Genomic DNA, 27,005 nt, shown 5'->3' with positions numbered 1-27,005 from the left:
TGTCCTACCTATAGAGAATGACAATGTTCGCAGGACGGCACTTGGGAGGAGTGTCGGGAGTGGTCTCCCTCCTAGTGGGAGAGATTTGGACGGCGTCATTCCCAAAGTCAAAGATACCTCAGACTTCTTTAACCCCTTAATTTCTCCACAAAGCTCCTTCTCATTCGGTCTCCTCAGTAGATCGATCAAACTTGGGTGTTGTCTGTTTAACCCCAGGGCAACCCTTAGGTTTGAAGGACGCTGCCACTTTCCCTAGCGAAGCGGTGCTGCCATTCTCTGTAGGAGAGTCCTTTTTCTATAAAAGATTTGTTACAGATTTGACTTTCTCTGGGTGTTGCTGGTTCCCCGTCGAAGGAAGGTCTTGTCGAGTTGCTGCAATTGGGAGCAGAGACGAAGCGAACACTGGCTTCCTGAGGGGTTGAGATTGGATTTACAAGGTTATAGACTGGGCCTTGAATCCTGATCTTTTTCTGCAGACAAAGAGACCTAGAGCTCACGACGTTAAGGGCGGCATTTGTTCATCCCTAGCATTTCAGAACTACTACTCTGTGACGCAGGTCCTTCAAGCGAATGTGTGGAAGCGTCAAACGACCTTCGCTGCCCTCTACCTAGAAGACGTGACCCACAAGAACATGGAGACATTCTCTATCAGTCCTGTGGTGGCTGCACAACAAGGGGTTTAAACACCTCAAGCTCCTTGATGGATAAGTAGCTGATGTTAAAGGGTAGAGGTTATCCAGGATTAAGTCTGGGGTTAATGATAAGAATGACTGGCTCTTTCTTTCCTCTTCTTTCTTGGGGAACAGCTACCTATGGTAGCAAGCTGGCCTCCTCTGTCTGCAGGTAATATCCATTTCCCTTGTGTAACCTGTTATAGAAATACAGTATATACTTGTTGTGTCTCCATACCTCCTGGCAATGTGGGATTGGGTAACGTCTATAGATGGTTCAAAGAAATCTGCGATATCTGAGAATTCTTACTTAGACTAGTCATATTGCTAGTATCACACGATCACACGGATTGCTCAGGCCGCTAAAGCGTGCTATTGCACAGAGTTTCAGCTAGGTGTCAGGGTGTTCCTCTTTATATGTGTGTATAATGGGAGGAAACCCTACATTAAAAACCAGCCAGTTGGTTAGGACTTTCACCCACCTTGAGGGTGAGTCATCCCTAATAAAGAGCGAAAGGGTTTGTATTGGTAATGGAACAATTGACAAATTTAAAGTAATTTGTATTTTTCATAACAATACAAACCTTGAGCTCTTTATACAATTTTGGCCCGCCATCACCTGTCCCCCTGCAAGTCCTGCTTGCAATCGAAAGTGACGAGACAACACAGGTGTGTGTGTGAGCGTGGTAGCTGGTACTTCCCTCTACCCTCCACTAACTGGCAGTGAGGTAATTACACCTCACTAAAAGTCATATGGCTAGTCTTCCAGGTTTACTAAACGGATTTTGATGCGAAGCGAAAAATCTATTTCTGGGTGAGATGGCCATGTCGTCCTGATGGAAGGTTCTTATTGGTAGCTTTCTATGGGATATTTGGCTACAGTGATATTCCCAGAGAATTGTTAGGTCTCCAGAATTCTAACTCCTTGCGCGAATATCCTTAAAATTTCTCTTAAGGATATCGCATAAAATCAGGGGATGTATATCTTGATACGACACATAACAATCTTCACCCCGAATAGCGTTTTTGCTTCGTGGGGGAAAGTGGCTAAACTGGAGGGGAGCTGTTATCAAGGTTACCCTTCCTCCCATACTACTACATGGCTCCAAGATGGCACTCATTCCTTGTAGCATTGAGCATGGTGCTACAGATATAGTAGTTTCGGGAGGGATCTTGCCTAAGCCTTTTTCTTATACGGAAAAAGGAGAGCAGGTCCATCAGGACGACATGGCCATCTCACCCAAAAATAGATTTTTCGTTTCGCTTCAAAATCTGTCTTTTGGGCTCAAGCCATGTCGTCCTGATAGAAGTGTGCCAGAGAATTCCTTGAAAGTACTGTATCTGTGGATTTTCATAAGTGCCTTAACCTTGTGACAATTTTTTCTATGGTCATCCGGACCATTGAGACATATGACGTTACTGTTATACGTCACTACCACTAATCATGGAACAATGTTAGGGCTTCCTGCCCCCTGCAGGGAAGAGTCATACTAGACAGTAGAAAAGGGTCTCAAGGTTTGCATATATTGTATGAACAAACATAAGTATCAACTAGATACTGTATACAAAAGTCTCACAGTTTGTATATGTTGTTGGAACAACAAAGTATCAACTATATCTATTGTTTGTAAGCATACAATAATATGAGGCTTACTTAGTTAAATAAGTAAGAGAACTCTGGCCATATTTAATGTGCTAATTGCAGGGCAAAATAAGATGCAATTACACTCTAATGGACATTTATTTAGAATAAATGACCAAATGGAGTAACGAGTGTAACATGTTAAGGGAATTATATGTACAACGTATACAGAAAAGGTTTTACTCCCTGAAAGGGAAAGAAGTGATTGGTGCCACTCTGAAATTTGAAAATTTTGATAAAATCTTCTAATATAATTTTCTGTAAATGATGTATACTATCAACACTGTGTACTATGTACACATGGCACAAGTGTTGTCTGTATAATTCCATACCTGAGATTTTGAACAGTCTTCGTGTCACCATGGTGACACCCACTTAAAAGGTATCGCACTGGAAGTGTCAACACCTTTTCACCCTAATTGATAGTCCCAATCAATTCACTGTTCATCGCAGCACTAGATGACAGGTTTTAATACACTACCTGCCGCCACCACTTAATGCTTCAGTTCGTGCGCTTGCTTTGCATAGTGTTTGTAGAACACTCTGGATGACTTCCATCCAGTATATGAGCAAGGATGCTCAAAGTCCACATACTGAAAAATTTTCAGTGATGAAGCAATTTTTCTCGGATCATGACCTGCGGGTGTACTGTCAGGATCCGCTCTGCGAATAAAGTAGGTGAGTTTCACCCTCAGTTGTTTTAGTGATAAGTTTGATCCTGAAGTTTCTCCTTTGAAGAGCTGTCCTCCCCTGAAGTCTGAAGTTCTTCGAAGATAGACCTTTAGACACTCAACTGGACACAGAGAGACATCTTCCTTCAGAGGGCAGATTCTCCAGGGACCCCATCTCTTAGTGGGTAGCTCGTTCTTGGTAAGAAAGGTTGGATCAGGAAAGAGATTAATTTCTCCCACTTTTGTGAACTGAATGTGGCTGTCATATCTTGATAGGGCTACTATTTCACTAACTCTAGCCCCTGAGGCTATAGCAAATAGGAAAATAACCTTTTGGGTTAGATCCTTGAGAGAACAATCTTCATTGTTTACAGATGAAGCATAATGTAGGACCTTGTCCAAGGACCATGAAATGGGCTTCGGAGGAGCTGCAGGCCTAAGTCTAGCGCATGCCTTCGGGATCTTGTTAAAGATTTCGTTCATCAGGTCCACTTGAAAGTCGTATAGAAGAGGTCTAGTCAGGGCTGACTTACACGTAGTTATCATGTTGGCGGCCAGACCTTGTTCATGAAGGTGGATAAAGAAGGACAGACAGAAGTCTATTGAGATTTCTTTCGGTCCTTTTGCTTTAACGAAAGCAACCCACTTTTCCCAAGACGATTCATATTGTCTTGTAGTTGACTTAGACTTGTACTCTTCTAAGAAGTCTATACCTGTACTGCCTTTTGAGATCCCAAATCTTTTCTTAACTGCTAAGGCAAGAAAATCATGAGATGAAGGTTTTGGGTTCTCTGTGATGAAGCGAAGACAGTCGACTTCTGAACCCGTTGAGATAGTGCTGGGTTCGGTAGAGGAGCCAGCCTCAGCTTCAGTTCCATCACTAGAGGGAACCAGTTGCTCTTGGGCCACTTGGGGGCCACTAGAGTTGCCGTTCCCCGGAAGGATCTCAGCTTGTTGAGGACCTTCCGCAGGAGATTGGATGGAAGGAACAGGAAAATCCGGGTCCATTCGTTCCAACCGAGGGACATGGCGTCCGTTGTCTCCGCTAGAGGGTCCTCGTATGGGGCTACATATCGAGGTAGTTTCTTGTTGTTGCTTGTCGCGAAGAGGTCGATCTGCAGTTCCGGGACTTGTTCCAAGATGGAGGAGAATGAGTCTGCGTCTAGGGACCATTCTGACTCTATCGGCTTGAGCCTGGATAGAGTGTCCGCTGTCACATTGTAGAACCCTTTTAAGTGAACTGCTGATAAGTGCTATCTCTCTAGACAAAGGATGGCTAATATCACATGGTTGATATGGGACGATCTCGAGCCTTGTCGGTTCAGACATCTCACTATCACTTCGCTGTCCAAGATCAGCCTGATGTGGACTGATCTGCGAGGGGAGAGTTTTCCCAACGTCAAGAGAACTGCCATTGCCTCCAAAATATTGATGTGAAAGGCCCTGAACAGAGATGACTAATTTCTTAAACTTTTCTTTGATGGGAGTGACCTCCCTCTCCATCCGTCGAGGCATCCGTGTGGATGGTTACCGATGGCAGAGGTGGTTGCAAGGTCACGGTCCTCGTTAGGCTCTTGGCCTTCGACCACGGCTTGAGAAGTGATCGTAGTAAGGTCGGTATCGGTCTTAGATCTCTTCAAGCGTTTGATGCGTATCTTCTCCAGACTCCTGACGCATCTTTCATATGTGCTCTTAGCACTGGGTCTGTTACTGCTGCAAACTGGAGAGAGCCCAGTACTCTTTCCTGTTGGCGTCTTGAAATCCGTAGTCTCTTGACAGACCCTGCGATCTCCCTCCTGTTCCCTGAGGGAATGGAGAGGCGGTGTGACCTCAAGTTCCAATGGATTCCCATCCATTGAAACTCTTGAGCTGGAGAGAGTCGAGACTTCTTGAAGTTGATCTTGAATCCCAGATGTTCCAAGAACTGGATCATTTTCTTGGATGCTTGCAGACACGCCATTTCAGATGCTGCCCACACCAGCCAGTCACCCAGGTACGCTGCTACCTGAACACTTTGTAGGCGTAGTTGTTGCATGACTGCGTCTGCAAGTTTCGCGAAGATCCTTGGGGCTATGTTTAGTCCGAAGGGTATGGCTCTGAAGACATACTTTTTCTCCTGTAACTTGAATCCTAGGTAGGAGGAGAGGGGGCGACTGACTAAAAGGTGCTAATAAGCATCTGCCAGGTCTATCGAGACTGTGAACGCCCCTTTGGGTAACAGGGTCCTTATGTGTTAAAGGATTAACATCCTGAACTTGCTTTTTTCTATGAACTTGTTGAGTGGCGACAAGTCCAGAATGACTCTGAGTTTGTGTGAGTCCTTCTTGGGAACACAAAACAGCCTTCCCTGGAATTTGATGGACTTTGTTTTCCTTGTAATCTGTTTGCTCAAGAGCTCTAAGGTATATTCTTCTAATGAGGGGGTGGAGTGTTGGAAGAATTGAGGAAATGATGGTGGAGACTTGTTCCATTTTCATCCTAGTCCATTCTTGATTAGGCTGTGGGCCCAAGGATCGAAGGTCCATCGATCCTGAAAATGTTGGAACCTCCCTCCTACTAGAAGCATCTCCTTGCTTCGATTGTCCGGAGGGTTTACCTCTTCGACCGCGTCCTCCCCTACCTCTTAAGGGATGTCTAGGGGAGCCCCGTCTGGATCCTTTACCTTTTGGTCGAAAGGTAGTGGTTTGTTTCTCAAACCCTGGGTTGAATGTTGGTGATTGGGCAAACAGCTGTTGAGGCACCACTTGGAAGGTGGTGTGTAGTTGGGCCACCATTTGGGGCACCGCGGTCATGGTGACTGTGGGATGCTGTTGAGCAGGCTGAGGGGAAAGTCTAGGCTTCTTCGTCTTCCTTTTAGGTTGGAGACCCGCATCCGGGGAAGAGAAGGTGCCCCACTTCTGGAGAAGGTTCCTATTCTCCGTGGTGGCTTTCTTAACTACCTCTTTGACTACTTCGTTTGGGAAGAGGTCTTTACCCCAGATGTTAGAAGATATCAGCTTCCTGGGTTCGTGTTTCACTGTTGCAGCAGCGAACACGAACTCTCTACAGGCTCTCCTAGCCTTCATGAAAGCATACAGGTCCTTTACTAGGATGGCCATATGCATTTTGGCCAGAACCGGGAGCATATTTGGGGTACTTCTTTGGTCTGCACACATCTCTATGCAATTTTGTAGGGATAAGGAGGCAGCAAGTCTCTCCTTCGTCTCTTGTTCGCTGCGCAAGAGAAAGTCAGAAAGTTTTGGGAGATTCTCGCTAAAATGTCATCCAGCAATGTCTGCGTCCAGTTTCTCTACTGAGAAGATTAGGTGGACTTCCTTCCATTCCTTCTCTTCCTTGAGCAAGGCTAACGACAGAGGCCTACACTCCTGTAGGGTAGGGCATGGTTTGCCTGTCTCCACTGCCTTGACAACAGCTTTAAATGCCTTTGACGTAAAGGGGAAAGCTATTGAAGGAGGAGCAAGAAAGGTAGGGTGTATCTTGCTCAAGGCGGACACTTTCGAGTTTGAATAGCCCGCCTTTTTCAGGCTACTCGACAAGAGAGCCTGTGCCTTATTGTGGTCGAAAACCATGACCTCCTTCAGTTCCGTCTCCTCTTTTGCCATTGGTTCATGCTTCAGTCGAATGAAGCAATCAGGGTAAGCGCTAAAGTTTGGCCAAAACTGGATGTCGTCTAAGGGGACGGGTCCCATCTTCTCTGAGATATAGAGTTTGCCGTTAGTAATCGGCATAAACTCCGCATACCTCCAGGGATTGGTTTTGGAGCAGGCTGGGAGGTCTTGGACTCTGGGTTGCTTGTATGACCCTCGGGAGGCGGTAAGTCGAGCTTCGCAGGGCGCTCTCCCTTGCTTCGCCTTGATTACGAATGTTCTCCATTAAGGCGGTAAGATGGACCAGTGTCTGGCTCATGTTGTCCAATGGAGGGGTAGAAGCTGAAGATGTCAAGGGTAACGGCTCCGGTGCCGGCACGGACGGAAGGAACTCCGACTGGACACCATCATCTTCTTCCAGAGGTAGAGTAGACTCCTCCTCGGGATCATCTTTTAGTAGTTTCTTTTATGTGTCAGCAGACACTTCCGACATCCTTTCCTCCTGGTGGATGTCCATGCTTTGCAACGCCTCACTGACATCCGTCTCGATGGCAATCTGGACGCAGGGAGGTCCAGGTCGTGCTTGGGGCACGACAATTTCGCTACCCGCTTTCGGGAACAGCAAGCTACGCATCCTATCGTTAGATAGGTATGGTCCAGGAGAGTTCTTCTGGAACCCTCGTACCCACTTGCGCAGCTTTTCTTGTGCCGCATCCCTCGACTCCGTTGACTTGGGGTCGTCGAAACCTTCGGTCACCAAGGTCCGGCAGATATTGCAGTCTTGGGAGTCCCAGTACTGCAGGGTTTCGATAGTGATGGTGCAGGGGGCATGAGACCTGCACACTTTGTGACCGTAGAAGTTCCTACTCCTATGGTTGCAGAAGGTCGCATCGCATTTCATGTGGAGTTCCTCTTGTAAAGAAAGGAAAATTAAATGAGTGTGTGGTTGTTTATCTCACATGATAAACAGATTATGCAAAATATTTATATTAATATTTTAACCATTATAGCTTAGGATAGTAAACTAGAAAGAAATTAGGAAAGACACATACTTGTGTATCCTTCCCAGCTAATTGTTGTGACCTTCCCCCAATATTAAGGTTATAGAGTTTCCTTTTTCAGGGCAAACTCAAAACAGAAAGGTTCTAACCTCTAGGGATAGAAAAAGTGTACTCTACTACTGAAGCTTCTTAAATGATTTAATATTGTGGGGAATTTTATTCTTTCAATATAGGATTGGTCTCAGCATTAGACTGTGCAAGGATACACAAGGTATGTTGGAAAATAACTACTGTATTATGTACTAAAGTTTTCTGTCTGCAGTATATACTATACTACAAATATACTGGCTACTGTATGATCATATACTGTAGTTCAGCTGGCATATTGCCGGCAGGGCTAGCACCTGGCGGCACAGTCCGGCCGGTGGGTAGTACCTGACGGAACTGGTCCAGCTGGCATGCCGCCGACTGAGTAAGTACGGGACGGAACTGGTCCAGCCGGCAGCATAGTACCTGGCGGCACTAGCTGACAGAGAGAGAGAAAGCATGGAGTGAAAGGCTGCCCTATTAAAATGTATGTTTACAATAAATAAGGGTGTAAGTATATAACCTTACTGCCTTCCTCCAGAATGAGGGTTCAATTGGGAGGGGAGAATGCATCATTCAAACTTCCATCCAGCCACAAGATCCATTGCTGGTCATTGCCGGTTTCATGAATGTGGATGGCAGTCCAAGAGAGGACTGAAGAACACTCAGCAGCAGAGGGGTCTCCCACCGGCAGCCGTCACAGCCGGCACAAGCTTTCCCGGAGCCATGTGTCCATAAGGGAAAGACTGAGTGACTATACAGCTGCTATATAGGAGCCTGGCCGGCATCACAATCTACCCGGCAAGCAGTGAGATTGCAGGACAATGGCCACAGGATTGCGATAGCTAGGCCATCGCTAAAGGACAGAGAGGACCAGGGAAAAGGGCCCTGTATCAAGTGTAGAAGAAGGCAGCAGGATCGCTGCCACTGCCACACAAGAGTGAAACATAGTTTCAGTATCGGTGCTATCCTAGGCGGCAGAAGAATATCTATTCTTCAGCCTAGAGTCTGCCGAAACAGGACTAGTCTTCTAGACCGCAGGGGAGAAGGTGGAGGCATCATACTACCACTTCAAGTGCGGCCTAGGGAGGTTTAGCCTCCTATGCCGACAGCTCTAAGCCGGCAGGGGAGTGACTACTCACCCTGCCGCTCGGCCGCCGGCAGAAAGACTGAATACTCTGAGGTTCTGTCAAAAATCCAAGCCGGCATACTCGCCGGCAAGGGTGGGAGACAGAAAACACTAGCCTAGTCGAGCCGGAGTGAACTTCTCTATGGCAAGGCTAAGATAGGGTTGTCGCCTATGGCGGCACTCAGAGGGAAGGAGGGATTACTCTCAAATATCCACAGGAGACGAGTATCGAGTTATATAATTAATTCTAGGAGATATACTATCTCCTGCTGAATTGATAAAACGATACATGAGGGTAACCGGGGATAATGAAAGTATACTAAAGTGCATAGGCTAGGTAGCCTAGCGCAGGGCGAGATCTCGTTTACCTAAATCACCGAAACTAACGTATACCATCGACAAAAGGAAGAGGAAATTTGTATGCATAATATATCTTTACTGGTATAATTGTGCCTAAATAGCTTTCATAATTTATTAATGTTAATATCACCGGGAATGTCGTTCTGCTAACTAAATAACACATGCATAACAAACGACAGCTCCCATGGCGCCTCCAGTGACTGGCCAAACTCCTTAACACATTAAATTAAACTAATTTCACTGTGAAGCAGGAGCTAAAAAATTATACACTGTAAAGACTAAATACTCAACTTTCCAGAGGCAGAAGGAGCTGAAAAATGCATATTAAATCCTTTCAATAACGATAAAAAACGTTAGATAACAGGGAAAACCACCATGTGCAATTGCTACTGAAATAGAAATGAGCGCCATCTTGGAGCCATGTAGTAGTATGGGAGGAAGGGTAACCTTGATAATGGCTCCCCTTCAGTTTAGCCACTTTCATCCTTGAAGCGAAAACGCTATTCGGGGTGAAGATTGCTATGTGTCGTATCAAGATATACGTCCCCTGATTTTATGCGATATCCTTAAGAGAAATTTTAAGTATATTCGTGCCAGGATTTAGAATTCTGGAGACCTAAAGGTCAATTCTCTGGGAATATCACTGTAGCCAAATATCCCTTAGAAAGCTACCAATAGGAACCTTCCATCAGGACGACATGGCTTAAGCCCAAAAAAAGGGATTTTGACGAAGGAAAAATCTATTTCTGGGAAGAGGCCTGTGACGCCCAGTGAAAAGTCCTTCTTTGTACCTTTTCTAATATAAATCTTCCAAATATACTAGAGAAAGATAAAAGCATGGAATGCAGAGGTTACAACCCTCGCGCGAACACCTTGTAGGTGTCGTGTATTTAACAAAGGCGTGCGAAAACCACTATTCACAGGCTGTCTTCCATTTAGATAATCCCTTCATCAATGGGGAGGGCCGTGACAGGCCCTATAGAACACAGTTGGACTACCCCACCGACACCTACCACGCTTACTCTCTAGGACATCCTTCTGCAAGAACATATGGCTTGGCAAGGAAAAAAGGGGGTGGGTCCGTACCAAATAACCGGGAAGGGTTTCACCGGGAGTCACAGGCCTCTTCCCAGAAATAGATTTTTCCTTCGTCAAAATCCCTTTTCTGGGGCGGCCTGTGACGGCCGGTGAAAATGTACAAGAGAATGCCTTCCAAGCCCAATACAATAATAACATAATAAGGCGAAAACAAACACCATGTAAGCCAATAATATAATAATGTAAGTAAACATAAAATCACAAACTAGCCAAAGACATAGGGGACGTAAGGCTAAAATAATATGAAGACAAGGAATCACCTGAGTGTCCAGTCGCAAAAGGTATCAATCTTACATGTCTAAGCATATCTAAACATTAAAGGAATGGTAATTACAATAACAGATAAATCATAGCAATTAAACATGGTATATAACTTAGGGCTAACGAACCATCCAGGAGAGTGGCGACGTGGTGTGAGAGGTGGTTAGGAGGGAGGAGAGAAGAGATGGAATAAAGAAATAATCAGAGTTTAATGGGGAGAGATAAGACTCCCCTCTGCAACCGTAGGGTTATAGGGCCTGTAAGTTCTTTAGATAGTGGCGTTTGAAAACCATAGGAGATTTCCAACCCGTATATTTTTTAAGGTCATCAAATTCCATGTTCTAGAAGTAATTGATGGAGGTAGCTATTGACCGTATATCATGAGCATGGGGAAATGATTCTGGGTTAGCATGTTTAATTAAGTAGAGGATTTGTTGTCTGATACCTTGAATGGTCATAGTACCCCCTTGTTCCCTGATAAATAAGGGGCCAGACGAGCGGGTGGCAGATCTAGCTAAAAAGGTCCTGAGAGTAGTGACTGGACACAGCGAAGGATCCTGGGGAAGAGAGATAATCTTCCAAGGGGACCACCTATTTTGCGGGTCCTCATTTTTAGCTAGGAAAGCTCTGTCTGGAGAAAGCAGTACTTCGCCTGTAGGGAGGAAATCTATGTTTTCCGGGTTACGTGAGAGAGCTGCTAGTTCTGAAATTCTAGCACCTGAGGCCATAGCTGTTAGAAATAGAGTCTTCCTAAGCAGAGTGATATAAGAGCAGGTCTCATTGTCCGTGTCTGACGCAAGTTTGAGGACATTGTTCAGAGACCAAGAGACTTTTTGTGGCTGATCCAAAGGCCGAAGCCTAGCACATGCTTTTGGAATAGATGAGAAATAGGAATCCGCCAGGTTAATGTTAAACCCAACAAGGAAGATCTTCTTCAAAGCTGACTTGATGGTAGTTATAGTGCTAGCTGCCAGGCCCTTGTCAAATAGGAACCTAAAAAACGAGATGGCTAAATTTGGAGTCATACGAGTATGGTCTGAATTCTTTAGGAAATCTGCTAATTTTTTAACAGCCGAATCATATTGACGAATTATCGAGTCCCTTTTGTCCGCTTCGATGAAGAGAACGTTTTCCGGGTCAATGTTTGCGTCTTTATGAGCTGCAAACTTCATGAAGTCCACAAAGTTAGGGTTTTGGCTATCCTTGAGGAATCTGACACAGTCTGTGTTTGGATTACTTGGGTTAGTTTGGGGAATGGAATCCGGAAGGGTCAGAGTTTCAACTCGAGGAGGAGAGGAAACCAACTGCTCTTTGGCCAGTGAGGTGCTACTAAGGCCACTGCCCCCCGGAAGGAGCGTAGTTTGTGCAATACTTTCATTAGAAGATTCACTGGTGAAAATAGGTAAATCTTCCTCCAATGGTTCCAATCCAGGGTTAATGCGTCTATGGCATAAGCCTGAGGGTCCATGTTTGGTGTCACATAACATGGAAGTTTGTGATTCATCTGAGTTGCGAATAGATCTACCTGAAGGCCCGGAACCAGCCTGAGTATCCACCGGAATGAAATTATGTCCAGAGACCATTCTGATTCCAGTGGTTTCGTCCTGGATAGTGAGTCCGCTATCACATTCTGGACTCCCGCTAGGTGGGTTGCTGACAGGAACCAGTTCTTTTCTGTTGCCAAGGCGAAGATAGTGACCAGGATCTGATTCAGGTTGGGCGACTTGGATCCTCATCTGTTGATGCTGTGTACTACGGCTGTGCTGTCTGACACTACTCTGATGTGGGTCGACCTCGGAGGAGAGAGTCTCTTCAGGGTCAAGAACAATGCCATGGCTTCGAGAACATTGATATGGAAGTGTTTCATGGCGGGTGACCAAGAGCCCTGAAACATCTGACGTTCGTAGTAACCCCCCCCCCATCCACTCAGAGACGCGTCTGTATGAATTGTCGCTTGTGGGGGTGGGAATTGAAGAGGATCCGATTTGGAGAGGTTCTTCGGTTCGGACCATGGCTGTAGTCTCATTTTCAGGACAGAGGGGATCTTCGAGACCTTGTCTCTTAAAGGTACTGTGGTCTTTCTCCAAACTCGATTGATGTCTTTGAGTTTGGCTTTCAATAGTCGATCTGTTACTGAAGCGAATTGAAGAAGGCCGAGGATTCTTTCTAAGGCTCTTCTGGACACCTGTTTGTGTTTGAGAAAATTCTTGATCCTGGAAGCTATTTCTCTTACCTTTTTGGGAGGTAGAGACAGCTTGTGCCGTGCAAGGTCCCACTGTATGCCTAACCATTCGAAGCGGTCTGATGGTAGTAGGCGGGATTTTTGGAGATTGACCCGAAATCCCAGGTTGGCGAGAAAACGAAGTACTTTCTTCGTAGCTCTGTTGCATTCCAGGGCTGACCGAGCCCAAATGAGCCAATCGTCCAGATAAGCAACGATCTGAATCCCTTGGTTCCTGAGTTGTTCTAACACTGTCTCTCCCAGTTTCGTGAATATCCTGGGTGCAATGTTGAGGCCGAAGGGCATGACTTTGAACGTAAAGGCTTTCCTGCCTAGATGGAAACCTAGGTAAGGAGAGAAGTTTCGAGCTATTGGTACGTGATAATAGGCGTCGGTAAGATCGATAGAGGTGGTGACGGCCCCACGGGGAAGCAGGGTCCGTACCTGAGAGATGGTCAACATCCGGAACCTGTCGCAGAGGATGTAAGAATTTAGCTTTGACAAGTCCAGGACCACTCTCAATGCCGACGAGCCTTTCTTCGGAACTGTGAACAGGCGGCCTTGGAACTTCAGCGATCGAACCCGTTTGATTGCTTTTTTCTTTAGTAACTCGGTGGTGTACTCTCTCAGAATGGTAGTGGGTTTCTGGAAGAAGGCCACTGGTGAAGGAGGAGAACCTTGTGACCATTTCCACCCCAAGCCTTTGGAGACTATGCTGTGAGCCCACGGACTGAAGGTCCAATGGTCTCGAAAGTGGTAAAGTCTCCCCCCTACCGGGACTATATCATTGCGAGGGAGTGAATCTAGGTCCCTTCCCTCCTCGAGAACCCCATGTCCTAGGTCCGCCTCGTTGACGGAACTGTCCTCTAGCCCTGTAGCTACCTCTCTGGTGTCCACGAAAGGGACCTGAGGGTTCGTAGCTAGGGTTGTATGCGGGTGAGGGCATCCAAACGGGGTTGGGTTGGGTACCTGGGGGAGCAGTGAGGTAGACCACCTGTTGAGGGTGCTTCGGTTGTAGAGTCGACGAAGCAGCGGGAGACTGTGAAGACGAGTGGGTAACCGACGATTGATGGTAGTGACCTCGGCTCGTCTTGTGAGGGGCAAACCTCTGTTTCTTCCTGAAGAAGGTTTGCTTTTGAACCTCAACCCTCCTTTTGGCAGTGAGGCCCCACCTCGCTTGCAAATTTTGGTTTGCTCTCGCAGCATCTTGTAGAACCTTGTTCACCTCCTCCTGAGGAAAAAGATTCTTATCCCAGCAGGGGGAAGCTATCAGTCTGTTCGGTTCATGCCTGATCGAGGCCTCAGATAGAACGTGTTTCCTGCAACTAACCCGAGCCGAACAAAACTCGTGTAAGTCGATTTGGAAGGACAGAGACAGGTTCTTTGTGAATACCCGGAATAAGGTCTCGGTCGGATAAAGCGAGGCTAGAGACTCCACGGAGGTAATGGAGTGGAGAGACCTAGCTAACCTATTCCGTGCCTCAAACTCAGTCTTGAGAAGATTTTCTGGTAATTTGGGAAGCTTCTCGGAAAACAGATTAGAGGCGCAGTCTGGGTCTAACTTCCCTACTGTGAAAGTAGAGGGGGCGGCATCCCAGATAGTAACGGTACTCGGGATGAGCATGGAGGTGGGGTCCATCTCTTTAAGAGCCGGCATGGCAGAACCTTCTTTGATAGCTTGAAAAGTAAGACCTGCCACTTTATCTGTAATAGGCAAGGTGATAACTGGAGAAGCTGTAAATATGGTGTAGGCTCCTTTGTGTGGAGTGAGCTTGGAATTAGTGCACCCCCAGTCCGACAACGTCCTGGCCCAGAGAGCTTGGGCCTGCTCTTTAGGAAATATTACAGTTTCCTTCGGTACCTTGTCTAACCTAACCAAGGCATGTTCTTTCAATCGGATGAAGCCGTTGAATGGGAATTCTAGTCCCGGAGGGTAAAATTCTAAGTCCTCTAGAGGGCGGGTGCCTATGCCCTCCAGAGTTATGGCACCATCTATATATGGAGCATGCAAGGCAAACCTCCAAGGGTTGTTTTTATCGAAGGGGGGTAACTTCGATGCGTCTGGGGCTGAAGGAGGAGGCATCTGAGTTCCGGAACGGATCAGACTCGCCACCATATCTTTGAGCTCTGTCATAGCTCCTTGGTCTGTCCTAGACTGTTGTTTTAGATGCTGTTGTATCTGCTCTTTCACAATATCCCTGACCATGGTGGTGGATAAAGCGGGCTCCCGAGCCCGATCCGCTAACGAAGCCCTGGACTTAGCGGACTTCGACTTTTTAGGAGTCACGGTTTTAGGTACAGTAATATGAACATCAGGATCCTTTGAGGGTCCAGGGACCGGTGACACTGATAATGGCAAAGCTGAGGGCTTAAAGGTACGTAGTGGCTTCACCTTGGGTCGTACAGGAACGGAGGGACCTCGAGGAGAAGCCGTAGGTTTATCAAAGCCGTGAAAGGAAGCAGTAGAGGAAGGAGTGTGGGGTGAAAGGGGGTCCACCAACTCATCACCACCTACCTGCTCATCCATGGGTTCGTTGTCCAGATCTAGAAAGGGCGCGTCCTCCGTCACTAAAACCTCTTCCTCCGTTAGAATGGTTGCTCTAACCGCCTCAATTAACGGGGCCGCTGTCTCCGGTGGAACTGCTGCAGTAGTAGAGCCTGGGAATAGGCGAGAAGCCATGTCTCCATCAAGGAGATAGGGTGCGCCAGACGGCGCATTCCTCCCAAAACCTGACACCCAAGGACGGAGAGTAGCTCTTGCCTCCCGAAGAGATTCATCATCAGCCTGAAAGAGGAGAGGGGATTAATGATGAAGCAAAAATCGATGTACTGTAAATATATAAAGACCAATTAATTCCTCGCAAAGGATATTAACAGGAACAAACTAGAACCAACTTACCTCCTCGCTCAGGAGTAGGGATGACAGCTCATAGCAGAGCATGCATGACTCCGGGAACCATACCATGTAGGGGGCTTGTCCCGGTTCCCGAGAGAAGGATATGGCGCAATGTGCATGGGACTGGCATAGATCATGGCCCATGGGATCAGTAAAGGCAGCGGAGCAGCCCTTTGGCAGCGCAGCGGACTTTCTGTAAAAGAAAGAAGACATAAGTCTGGATGTTCCTTGAGATTCTGGTCAGTGACATATGAATCCACAGAAAACAATTAAATTTTAATTATGTGTGAGTACGGTATTACCTAACACCTTAATATATTAAGAAATTATATTAATAACCAGTAACCACGTAACATGAAACTATAAACTTCATCGGTATCACATTGTTAACTCCGGTTCTGATCGTATGATTGATCTCTGTTTGTACCGGAGATCCGGTGACAAAGGCCCGTCATCGTGATATCGTGACCGTCAGCGGTACGATAACATTAACCTCAATTCTGAATGTCTGTGTTATCTCCAGTGAAGCCGGAGATTCGATGAAAAAAGGGGCCGTAATAGTGTAATTGTGATCAAACATGACAAAGGTTCGTGTGCAAAAGGCCTCAGCCGGAGTCTGAGTGCCGGATTTCACCGTTGCACTCCAAATATCTGACTAGTTCTCACCCAATGAGTATCCATTATAGCGGAGTATAACTCAAGGCGGAGCTAAGGGTGTCGGCATAAAGCGACCCCAATTAATGACTCATACACTAACGTAACCTATTAATAGTGCTAGCTATATTAACAGTAACCACATCAATAAAACGTGTATATCATTAAACGTAATATCATCAACTCGGAGAATAAGAGGAGGCAGGAATAACTCGTGATCGTAAAAAAACGGAAAACGGGAAATCCACCTCTCTTACTCGAGCTAATAAAGAAAACGAGAGAAGGGGTAACTCGTATCTGTAGAACAGAAAACGAGCACTCTATGCTCGCGCTCTCAAGGTTACATAATAAAAAACCAACATCACACAATAATATGATAAGAAAAATAATAAAATTGATTGCTTTTTTCTTAGTAATTGTAATAACCAAGAACAAAGAATAACGACAACGTAACAAATAAACAAAGATATAGTCTAAAACGACCACCTTCCTGAGGCGAGTACAAAACTATAACAAAGACTAAATCGCTATTCTTCGTAGGTCCAAATTAGACTTGCTAGCAAATAAATACCATAGTAAAAACTAATAATAAATAATGATAATAAAATTGGTCATAAAACGTGATATAACCTAGATGACAGAGTACCAGATGGGCAAAAATAACTTGAAAATTTACCGAAGCGAACACAACCCAAAATGGCTGCCGATACCGAGGCAGGCCAATCGCTTCCAAAACTAAAATCCACAATACTGGAAACAACAAATGCCCGGTACTGCAATAAACTGTCAAAACAAACTATGGTACTTAACATTGGTAAAGGTGAAGTAGCAACGTCAGTCATGTTGAATTAACGACAAACACTTCGAAAAACACTGGGCAAAAAATTATCAACTTTGCGGGCAAGTCCAAAACAGAAGGATGTCCTAGAGAGTACGTGTGGTAGGTGTCGGTGGGGTAGTCCAACTTTGTTCTCTAGGGCCTGTCACGGCCCTCCCCATTGATGAAGGGATTATCTAAATGGAAGACAGCCTGTGAATAGTGGTTTTCGCACGCCTTTGTTAAATACACGACACCTACAAGGTGTTCGCGCGAGGGTTGTAACCTCTGCATTCCATGCGTTTATCTTTCTCTAGTATATTTGGAAGATTTATATTAGAAAAGGTACAAATAAGGACTTTTCACCGGCCGTCACAGGCCGCCCCAGAAAATACAAATTACGTTAAATTTATCATTTTTTGTATTCTTTCCTTAACAAAATCGTGAGTCATTTATAGCACCATATAAACCACTTTGAAATTTTACTCTAGTCTTTTATAATTCAATTATTTAATACTACTTTTTATGTACATGATTTAGTTCTGTTTAATTTTTACTTGTTATGTCACTCTATACAAACCCTTGCTACTTATAGGGAATATTACTTTTGGCGTAGATAAAAGCCATAAGACTCTTAGCGAGGGATAACTAACCCAATAGCTAGTTAGCGGGAAGGGTGGGGGTAGCCGGTTACTCCGCTCACTTACACACCTGGGCTGAGCACCCACTTTGCTTTTGACTCGGGGTAGAGTAGTGGACGTTGCCACTCTCTCCCTCCTTAACTGACTACCATTTGACTTGTGAAATATTGATATACAGTGAACCCTCGTTTATCGCGGTAGATAGGTTCCAGTCGCGGCCGCGATAGGTGAAAATCCGCGAAGTAGTGACACCATATTTACCTATTTATTCAACATGTATATTCAGACTTTTAAAACCTTCCCTTGTACGTAGTACTGTTAACAAATTACACTTTAATGTACAGAACACTTAATGCATGTACTACAGTACCCTAAACTAAAACAGGCACAAATATTAAAGGTGATTTTATATCATGCATTTCCTAAACATGCTAAAAAGCACGATAAAAAATGGCAACCAATGTTTTGTTTACATTTATCTCTGATCATAATGTAGAAACAAACTGGAGGTAGAGCTTTGCTTATTACCCAGACATATTTCCCATACTTTTCCCTTAGAACTACATCACATCTTCCTACTTTAGATATATATATATATATATATATATATATATATATATATATATATATATATATATATATATATATATATATATATATGTGTGTGTGTGTGTGTGTGTGTGTGTATATATATATATATATTTATATGTATACACATATATATACCTACATATATACATAAATACATGCATACATATATATATATATATATATATATATATATATATATATATATATATATATATATATATATATATATTACTGTATATACTGAATATGGGTTATGGAAAAAATCCGCGAAGTGGTGAATCCGCGATGGTCGAACCGCGAAGTAGCGAGGGTTCACTGTATCACATTTCTTCTTTAATCTTTAACTTTTTCAGTGTGTGTGTGTTGCTCTTCTTGTTGGCCTTATGTGCACGTGTCCGGGACCTGTGGGCTGCTCCTGCAGTACCTTTATGTCTGCCCTTGAGACGGGCCTCCACCAACTGTGTCCTTGCCGAGGCCGGTTGTGTGACCGGGACAACACTTGTTCCGAATGTCAGGAGTGGTCTGCGTACCAGTGGGAAAGGTTTGGGCGTAGGCAAAAGAAGAAGTCCAATTAAGATTCTTCGCCTACGGGGTCTTTCTCAAAGCCTAAGAAATCTCACACTTTTTCTGTAATGCCCCAATCTTTTCCCAGAGCTGCTCCTCGACCGGTCTCCTCTGAGGAATGGCCGAGTAGCAGCGCTGCCCAATTAACCCCAATTCAACCTCGAGGGTCAAGGGACGGTACTTTTTCCTCTAGCGAAATGGTTCCGCCCCTTTCCCCCGGGAGCGCCTGCTCATTCTCTGATCTTTTCCAGATGTGGCCTTCACTGGGTTTGGCTGGTCTCCTGGCAAAGGAAGTTCTGTATGAGTTCCCTCAGTTGGGTGCCGAGAGGTAGCAGACTCGAACTTCCTCGAAGGTTGACCCCTCCATGTTGGGTGCAACTCTGGATGACCTTGGTGCCGCTGCCCCCTGTTTGGACTTCCTGTTGCCTGCTGGTGTTGCTGATGCTGAAGACTGTGCTTCCCCCCCTGCTGAGCCGACTCTTCCTTTTGTGAGGAGAGCAAAGTCCGAGACAGGTTTCTCCTTCGGATGGTCATCTCTCTCACCTGCGAGTGAGATCCCCTAGAGTTACCTTGTTCGAGAGACACTGTCATGTAACTTCACTAACTTTGTCAGAACAGGCTCCCTCTTTGGAAGAACCTGTTAGGTGTTATTACTATTCACCCTGGTTGTTCTCCTCCTTTCCCCCCCTGCGGTAAAGAGATGCCTGTTCAGTCCTGTAAAGGACTGACACCCCGAGCTTCTGGGTCTCTCATTACGCTAAGCCCTGGGGCTCTCGTCACGCTGAGCATTTGGGCTCTCGTTACGCTAAGCCTTTGGGCTCTCGTTACGTTGAGCTTTCGGGCTCTCGTCACGTTGAGCCTGTGGGCTCTTGTTACATTAAGCCTTGGGGCTCTTGTCACGCTGAGCCTTTGGGCTCTCGCTATGCTAAGCCTTCGGGCTCTCGTTATGCTAATCCTTTGGGCTCTCGTCACGTTGAGCCTTCGGGCTCTCGTTACACTTAGTCTTCGGACTCTTGTCACGCTGAGGCTTCGTGCTCTCGTCATGAGGGATCGATGACTAGTCTAAAGCCTCCAGATTCCTTTTTCACAAGAAAGAGTCGACTGAAGAAGCTTGGAGACTAGTCGAGGACCTCTTGGAGAGCACCTTTCTCCAACATGGTCTGGACTTTGCCCCAAATTACCAGGCCCTTCGCGGATCCCTTCATGTAGGAACTTGTTGGGACTAGATCCCGAGTCAGTGGACGTAGAGTTTGAGTGAACGGGATGTGATACCCTGAATGAATCACGTCGAATGTCCAGGGCTCGGCCTCGAGCTGCAGCCACCTTTGCCAGGTGGACAAGTGGGAGGATTGCCCATCCCAGCGGGAGCGGCATTTTCCTTCCCTTCAAGGAAGGACTTTGACCCTTAACAGTTGTCCTGAAAGGGCTTCTTAGACACATGCTGTTTTGATACTGTAGCCCTATTGATCAGTGGTTTTGGTGGGTGTTGTTTCTTTTGTGGGGGGGGTTTGTAGGGACATTGGAACACTGCAGGTGCATTTTTTTCAGTCCAAATGATAAGCATCTGAACTGCCAGTGTCCAAAGGCGGTAGAGAACACTGTGTATTCTTTACTGTCCTCTGCCAACGGTAACTCGTAGTATCCACGAACCAAGTTGAGGGTTGTAAAGTATTTGGCTCCTTGAAGTCCAAATACGGAGTTTACCATGTTAGGCATCGGAAACTTGTCAGACAGTTACCTTATTCAGTCTATGGTAGTCCACACACAACCGTATACTATTGTCCTTTTTTTCAGACTGGAACAATGGATGAAGACCAAGGAGAGATGCTAGGTTCAATAATACCCATTTCATGAAACTCCTTGTACTGTTCCTCGATGGCGTCAGTGACGGGTTTGGCAAACCGTCAAACTCTCTGATAAATGGGCGTCTCGTCATACAGGTGGATGCGTATTGGTGTGCTTGAGCACTCTCCCACATCATCATCACCAGTACTGATGACCAGAAGATGACGTCAAAGCATTTAACAAAACTGGTCCTTCTGAGAAGAGTCGTTTTTCGGAGATAGACAGATTGGCAATGTCCAATACTCTTGGTTCAGGTGTCAGATCACACTCCTGTGCCATCAGGCAGGATAGAGGAGCATCCACTATTGCCATGGTGAACACCTTCCCCAAGAGATCACCCTTCTTAATCTTGGCAGTTCCTTCAGATTTACCCTTGATTAAAACTGAGGCTTTTCCATCTGTCAGTTCTAGGATGCCAGGGATTGCTGTAGCTTTTCTTGACAGACCGGGGGTTATGATGTCGCCATCATAATACATCTCCGGCTAACAGTTGGTCGTACAAGCAGGACACCTAAAAGAGGTGTCAAGTCCCTAAGGAAAGTCTACAGTAACAGGAACAAGTACTGGCAATCCTGATTGAATCGGCTGCATGGACCTCAACAGCGTAAAGCACTTGCCGACACCAGGCTCCACGTATCGGGACATTAATACTCCTAAAGAGGCTCTTGGGGAGTACTGCCTATGCTCAGCTGATTTTGGGCTCCATCAACTATCACCCCATTTGCTCTCAAGAACTGACAATCATGCACTACATGCTCAGTCATAGTCCCTGAAGGCACTACATGGAACACACACTCAGGGCGAATGTCATTCCATGCAGTATAGGGGTCAACAGTGTAGTACCTGTGGTAGGTCCTGTTTGCCCTAAACCCTTAAGACCAATGGTGTTGGGTACCATATGCAGCAGGTAATCCTGCATTACTCTCGATGGTAGCAGGTTGACCTCAGCTCTGGAGTTATGAGAGCATCCAACACTCTCGATGGAAATTCAGACATGGTCACTGGGACAACCCTGAATGGTACAGGAGCCAACTGTGCCAGGTTAACCGAACGAAGGGTTTTCAATACGACCTCAGTTCCTGCTCCCTCCTTGGAGGAATCAGTTGAAGAAGCTCTGGACAGTGTCGAGGACAGGTTATCACTGGTCAATCCTGAAAGAGTCATCGGATGTGCAATGCCCTTTTCAAGTAAAGGGGTAACCTTGGAAATTGAGATTTCCGAGGCTGCCACCGGAATACAAGGAGCATGCTTCCTAGCACTCATACCCTCCTTTGATATAGCCCCAACTTCTACACTGAAGGTATGGTGTTTAACGCCTTATGATACTCCTTGGTTCTTGATGTCTTCCTGGGCTCTGCCCTCTTACTCTTCCTCTTCTTCTTCTCCTTCTTCTCAACAGTCCGAGAAGAAGCACTAGACTCGCTCCCACTTTGGCTCTCCCTGCTGCTGGTTAATCCACAGTAGGACGACGGGGTCAGAGTAGCATTCACCGGTACTGCTCTCCACCTTGAAGGAGTCTGGACAGAGGTGGTCTCCCTCCCAGGGCTGCGGGCATTAGCTGTCTTCTAGACAGGTGATCTGTACATCGAAGGCGCCTGTTGCCCACACTGTGCGACATGATGGCTGGCCGAACCACATTGTAGGCACAGGTTGAGGCGTCTGCAATACTCGTCCAATAGGTGCCCTGGTTTCCTGCACCAAGCACAGTACCTCCTCTGGAATTGAGGAGAACTATCCGATGTGCAAGATGTTGGCAGGCGCACTTCCACAGGTGCGGATTTGGTGACAGGTCGTGGAGGAGTGCGTGGATACACTTGGTCAGGTGCAGGTGGACGGGTGGGGGCAGCCATGGCAACCCTTGCCATGACTGTCCCACACGACTGATGGCCAAGTCCTCTGCGTTCTGGCTTCGCTGACGGGATGTCTCGTCAAGAACATTTAACAGGTGTAGGACTGTTACGGTCTTCAAATCATTACAGGTTCTTTAATAAGTAAAATAAATGTCATCAATAACCAATTAGATATGGGAAATGGATATGAAAAGGAACTCACGAAAAAACACAACACGTTTATTTACAAACTTACATAAAGAAAACCAACGTTACTAATTGGTTTACTGTACTTCAACTGACAAATCAAATCAATCAAACACCAATAGAAAAGAGGAACAGTCAATAAGGTAGAAATACTTAAGGAATAGTTTTCTGCAGCTGCTGAGACGATACTGGTACGGAGACTTCAGGCTTGAGAATGTTGCAGAAGGGCGGCTGAAGTTCAGATGAAACTGGCACGATGACCGGATTCGAAGATATCACAAAAAGAGTGACATCAAGAAGGGACATCAGAGGTCTTCTTCCAAGAATTCGATGATACTGTTGAAGTAAGGCTTGAGAACATTGCAGAAGGGCGGCTGAAGTTCAGATGAAACTGGCACAAAGACCGGATTCGAAGACGTCACAAAAAGGGTGGCATCGAGAAGTGACATTAGAGGTTTTCTTCCAAGAATTTAATGATAGTGTTGAACTAAGGCAGGCTGTAGGCAGTGTTGGCTACTTCTCGTCACATGCAAGGAGGGCTGGCTGCTTCAATTTGTCTCTTCTTCTCGGCCATAACAGGATTTTTAGGAGATAGGATTTTGTTGTCTGAAGGGAAGGTTAGAATCTGGCTCTATCAGACTAATGGTCTTCTCTGTTTCTTATCTCGTTAGGACTTGGATCTTATCTGCTTCGGACATAGTTCCTCTCTCGTCTTATGTCCTGTCCTATCTCTCTTGGACAATCTCTTCCTGAAGTTTATACAGGTAATGCTCGACTTACAACCTATGCGACTTATGATGATTCGACTTTACAACAATTTTTTTCAGGGCGATGACGTCACAAGTCTATCAGAAATAGGATGGATATTTCCTGGAAAATAATATAGCTTCTTGTATAAAAATAAACTGATTTATCTGGGTAAATTATTATTTTCTTTTATTGTTAATATACAGTATCTATTTTCAGTAAAAAAATAAATTAAGAAAAGTTTTAATATCTGTCGAGTTCATATTATATGTCTGTTGACGTTATATCACTGGCGGACAGCGACCGGGCAATACAGTGATTTCCTTCCAATAGGCTAACGATTAGTATTAGTATTCCCATTATCGAAATATTAAGTAACGATACAAAGTATTTTGTGGGTCTGTATCGGTTGTCATGAGTACCACCTAGCGTAAATTTGACTGTAGGCTACACTAGTTTTATTTAATCTGATAATAGATCGATATTTATCTAAAGAAAGTATACTAATAGGACAAATATTTTCTTGAAAATGATATATTTCCTTTTACATTATGAAAATGAAATACTTTTGCTTGGTAAGTTAGTATTTTCTTTTCATTTCTTGCAAGAAAAAAGAAAATGAATTTACATATTTTGCAAGTCATTCTTTGTAGAGTTTACGTCACGTGTCTTGTGACGTTATGTATCTAGTGGAAGTGCGCTGACAAACCGAATGATTTCCTTTCATTGTGTTACCGAGTAATCTTATTACAGCATTCCCATTATCGAAACATTGAGTAACGATATCAAGTGTTTTAGTGGTCTGTATCATTAATTATGAGATTAGTACTACTTACCGTAAATTTAAGAAAAAAGTCTGATGAGGTCACATTTCTGGCACAAGGCGAGAGGCAAATCAAGTGATTTCCTTCCGATGCGTTACCATTCCCATAATCGAAACATCGAATAATGACAAAGAATTTTTTAATAATTAAAAAAAAAAATATGAAGATTCAACTGAATTAAAAATCAAAATACGGAGAGAGAGAGAGAGAAAGAGAGAGAGAGAGAGAGAGAGAGAGAGAGAGAGAGAGAGAGAGAGAGAGAGAGATGCGTATTCCTTTTATAACTAATTACTGTATAAGGTCTATAAACGAACGGTATGGAAGATGTGATACCCTATAATGTATTGGCAATGTTGTAATATTCATTATGAAGAGATCTCGAATGTCAAGAAAATTATATAAATCAGTGTTATTCGTTCTTTATGTGCGCATAATCGTAATACGGCAGCATGACCTTGAGATCAGCTGATGCCAACCGACAGTAAATCAAAAGTATTTGTTGATTATTGATATAATCAAGAAATTGAAAAATAAAATATAAACGTGCTTTAATTGAATACTGTACTGTATACAGCTTTAAAGATGAACTACCCGTATGCAATTGTGAGAGCGAGCACACACACACGCACATTATACCTAATGATAAGATGAACTGTATGGAAACTGATTTCCTGTAACATATTGGCGCTGATGTAATATTCATCATGAAGATATTTCTAATAAGTTAAGAAATTATAAAAAGAAAAAAAATATGCCATACTTATGTACGGCATATTTTGATACGGTAGGTAGCGGCACTTTCAGTTCAGCTAATCATAACCAAAGGTAAACAAAATTTTAAGTACTTCTCGATTGGTAAAATGCTTCCAAAATTGAAAAATAGAATACAAAAATGCATTAAGACAACATATGATATCCTATGAAACAAGAAAATGGAATAATGATAGAAATTATTGCCAAATCATAACGCATCATAATAAATCTACCGAAACTTCACTCTCTTTGTTCGACATATGACAAAATCGACTTACGACGCATCTCTCGGTCCCTATCTCTGTCGTAAGTCGACGACTACCTGTATACCCATGTATGGGCGGAGTTAATTACCGTGGCCAGTGGTCATTTCCATAGAAGGCGTTCTTTTTAACAATTCTGCATCTATTGGCTCCCTCAAAAACGCCCACTTCGATCACGCCACGGAAGCTTCTAGAAGAAATTTCGGATGCAATCTGAACCACGTGTTAAGTCGTAACAAAAGGGCAGCACGTGTCCTTCCATGATGACATATATCCTAAACATGGATTTCCCTCAGTCTCGGTTTCTCAAAATATGCTGACTCCACTAATTAAGACGGTGACATCTTGGTCAAAACAGGACAGATTCCTTATCACGGCAGGCGCTTTCGGCGAGGCTTGGTTTACTTCCAAAATGCTGACGACATTAAAGTGGTGACAGGTTTGCCCAAACAGGGCCATAGTCGAATCTTGTCTCGCCTCGCTGCTCACACTTTGGGAATAGGTATTTTTTTCTTTTAAAACATATTCTTTTAAAAGTATTGTATCTACCCATGACAAGGACATCCTGCCAAGTGGCCTGATGGCCAGCAGAGACATTGATGGTGGCCTGAGACTGTTCCAGCCAACTCGCAGCTTTGCTCGAAACCGTTTTGAGGAGCTTTCGCCTCAGCTCTCTCTGGTTCAAACTACACCGAGGATAGGCCGACCTGTACAGGGAGGCCAACCGCACAGTGTAAATCTTCAATAGCTCGACCTCTCCACTGGTGGCACTGCTGAAACGGGCCTTCCTCCCTGCATCACGCCTCTCTCGGGCTTCTTGGCACCAGTCGAGAAGGCATTCCTTCATGTCAGGGTGTAAGATCTCAGGACCCCCTATTGCCGAGAAAGCCTCCTTGATTTCCCCCTTTCAGGAACCTTCCCAGCTCAGGAGTCCATCGGCTAGAGCATCCTGTGGCAAATCTACTGGCACACTAGATCTCAAAATCCCTCAGGAAACGGGCAAAACTCTGTCCAGTTTCTAGCTGGAAGGTCCCAGGCCTGGGGATCATCCTGGGATCAAGGGGTTTGAGCAGGTCGGATAGACGGCGGTCTGCCTGGAGGGACTGGACACGGTCAGTGGCAACAGTGTCAGTTGAGCTGACACTGAGACAGGAGCTGGAAGTCTCACCACACGTCTCACTACCAGAATCTTCACTGGTTGTCTCCTGGGACATGGTCAATGTTTCAGGTAATGCTGGTCTGGCCTTTTCCTTGGCCTGGCGTCTGTGCTTTGGGATGGCCCCTGTCTGGGTAAGAACTGCCTCAGCTGTAGCTAGTGGAGCCTTTTCTGGCCTACTGGCTTTGGCAGGGTTACCCAAGAACTGCTCCCCTAGTCCACTGGCTGAAGTCTCTCGTTGACTTAAGGGGTTAATTGCCAGATCAAGCATGGAAGCAAGAGGTCCACTCCAAGCAGGAGACTTCCAGAAGCCTGGTACAGTGGGAAGTAACGGTGAGAACCCTGGAGGGGGCTGGAGTCCTCCAATCACTGGCCCCGCTCTAGTTACAGGAATGGCAAGACCACTGACGTTTGGCTAAGCAGGGGATGTAGAAGGAGTGCTGGTGGTCACTGTGGTTGGGGCCCTAGTGGCAACGTGGCATGTTGGTGA

General features: G+C 45.2%; 1 protein-coding gene across 1 annotated transcript in view; it reads left to right on the top strand.

The window, feature by feature from the left end:
- Positions 1-27,005, top strand: part of mRpS6 (mitochondrial ribosomal protein S6) — a 188,041-nt gene that overhangs the window by 97,634 nt on the left and 63,402 nt on the right. The gene's annotated exons all lie outside the window — the stretch shown is intronic.

The sequence above is a fragment of the Palaemon carinicauda genome, chromosome 9 (genome assembly GCF_036898095.1).
Source record: "Palaemon carinicauda isolate YSFRI2023 chromosome 9, ASM3689809v2, whole genome shotgun sequence".
NCBI lineage: Eukaryota > Metazoa > Arthropoda > Malacostraca > Decapoda > Palaemonidae > Palaemon > Palaemon carinicauda.
This window is presented reverse-complemented; position numbering and strand designations above follow the sequence as displayed.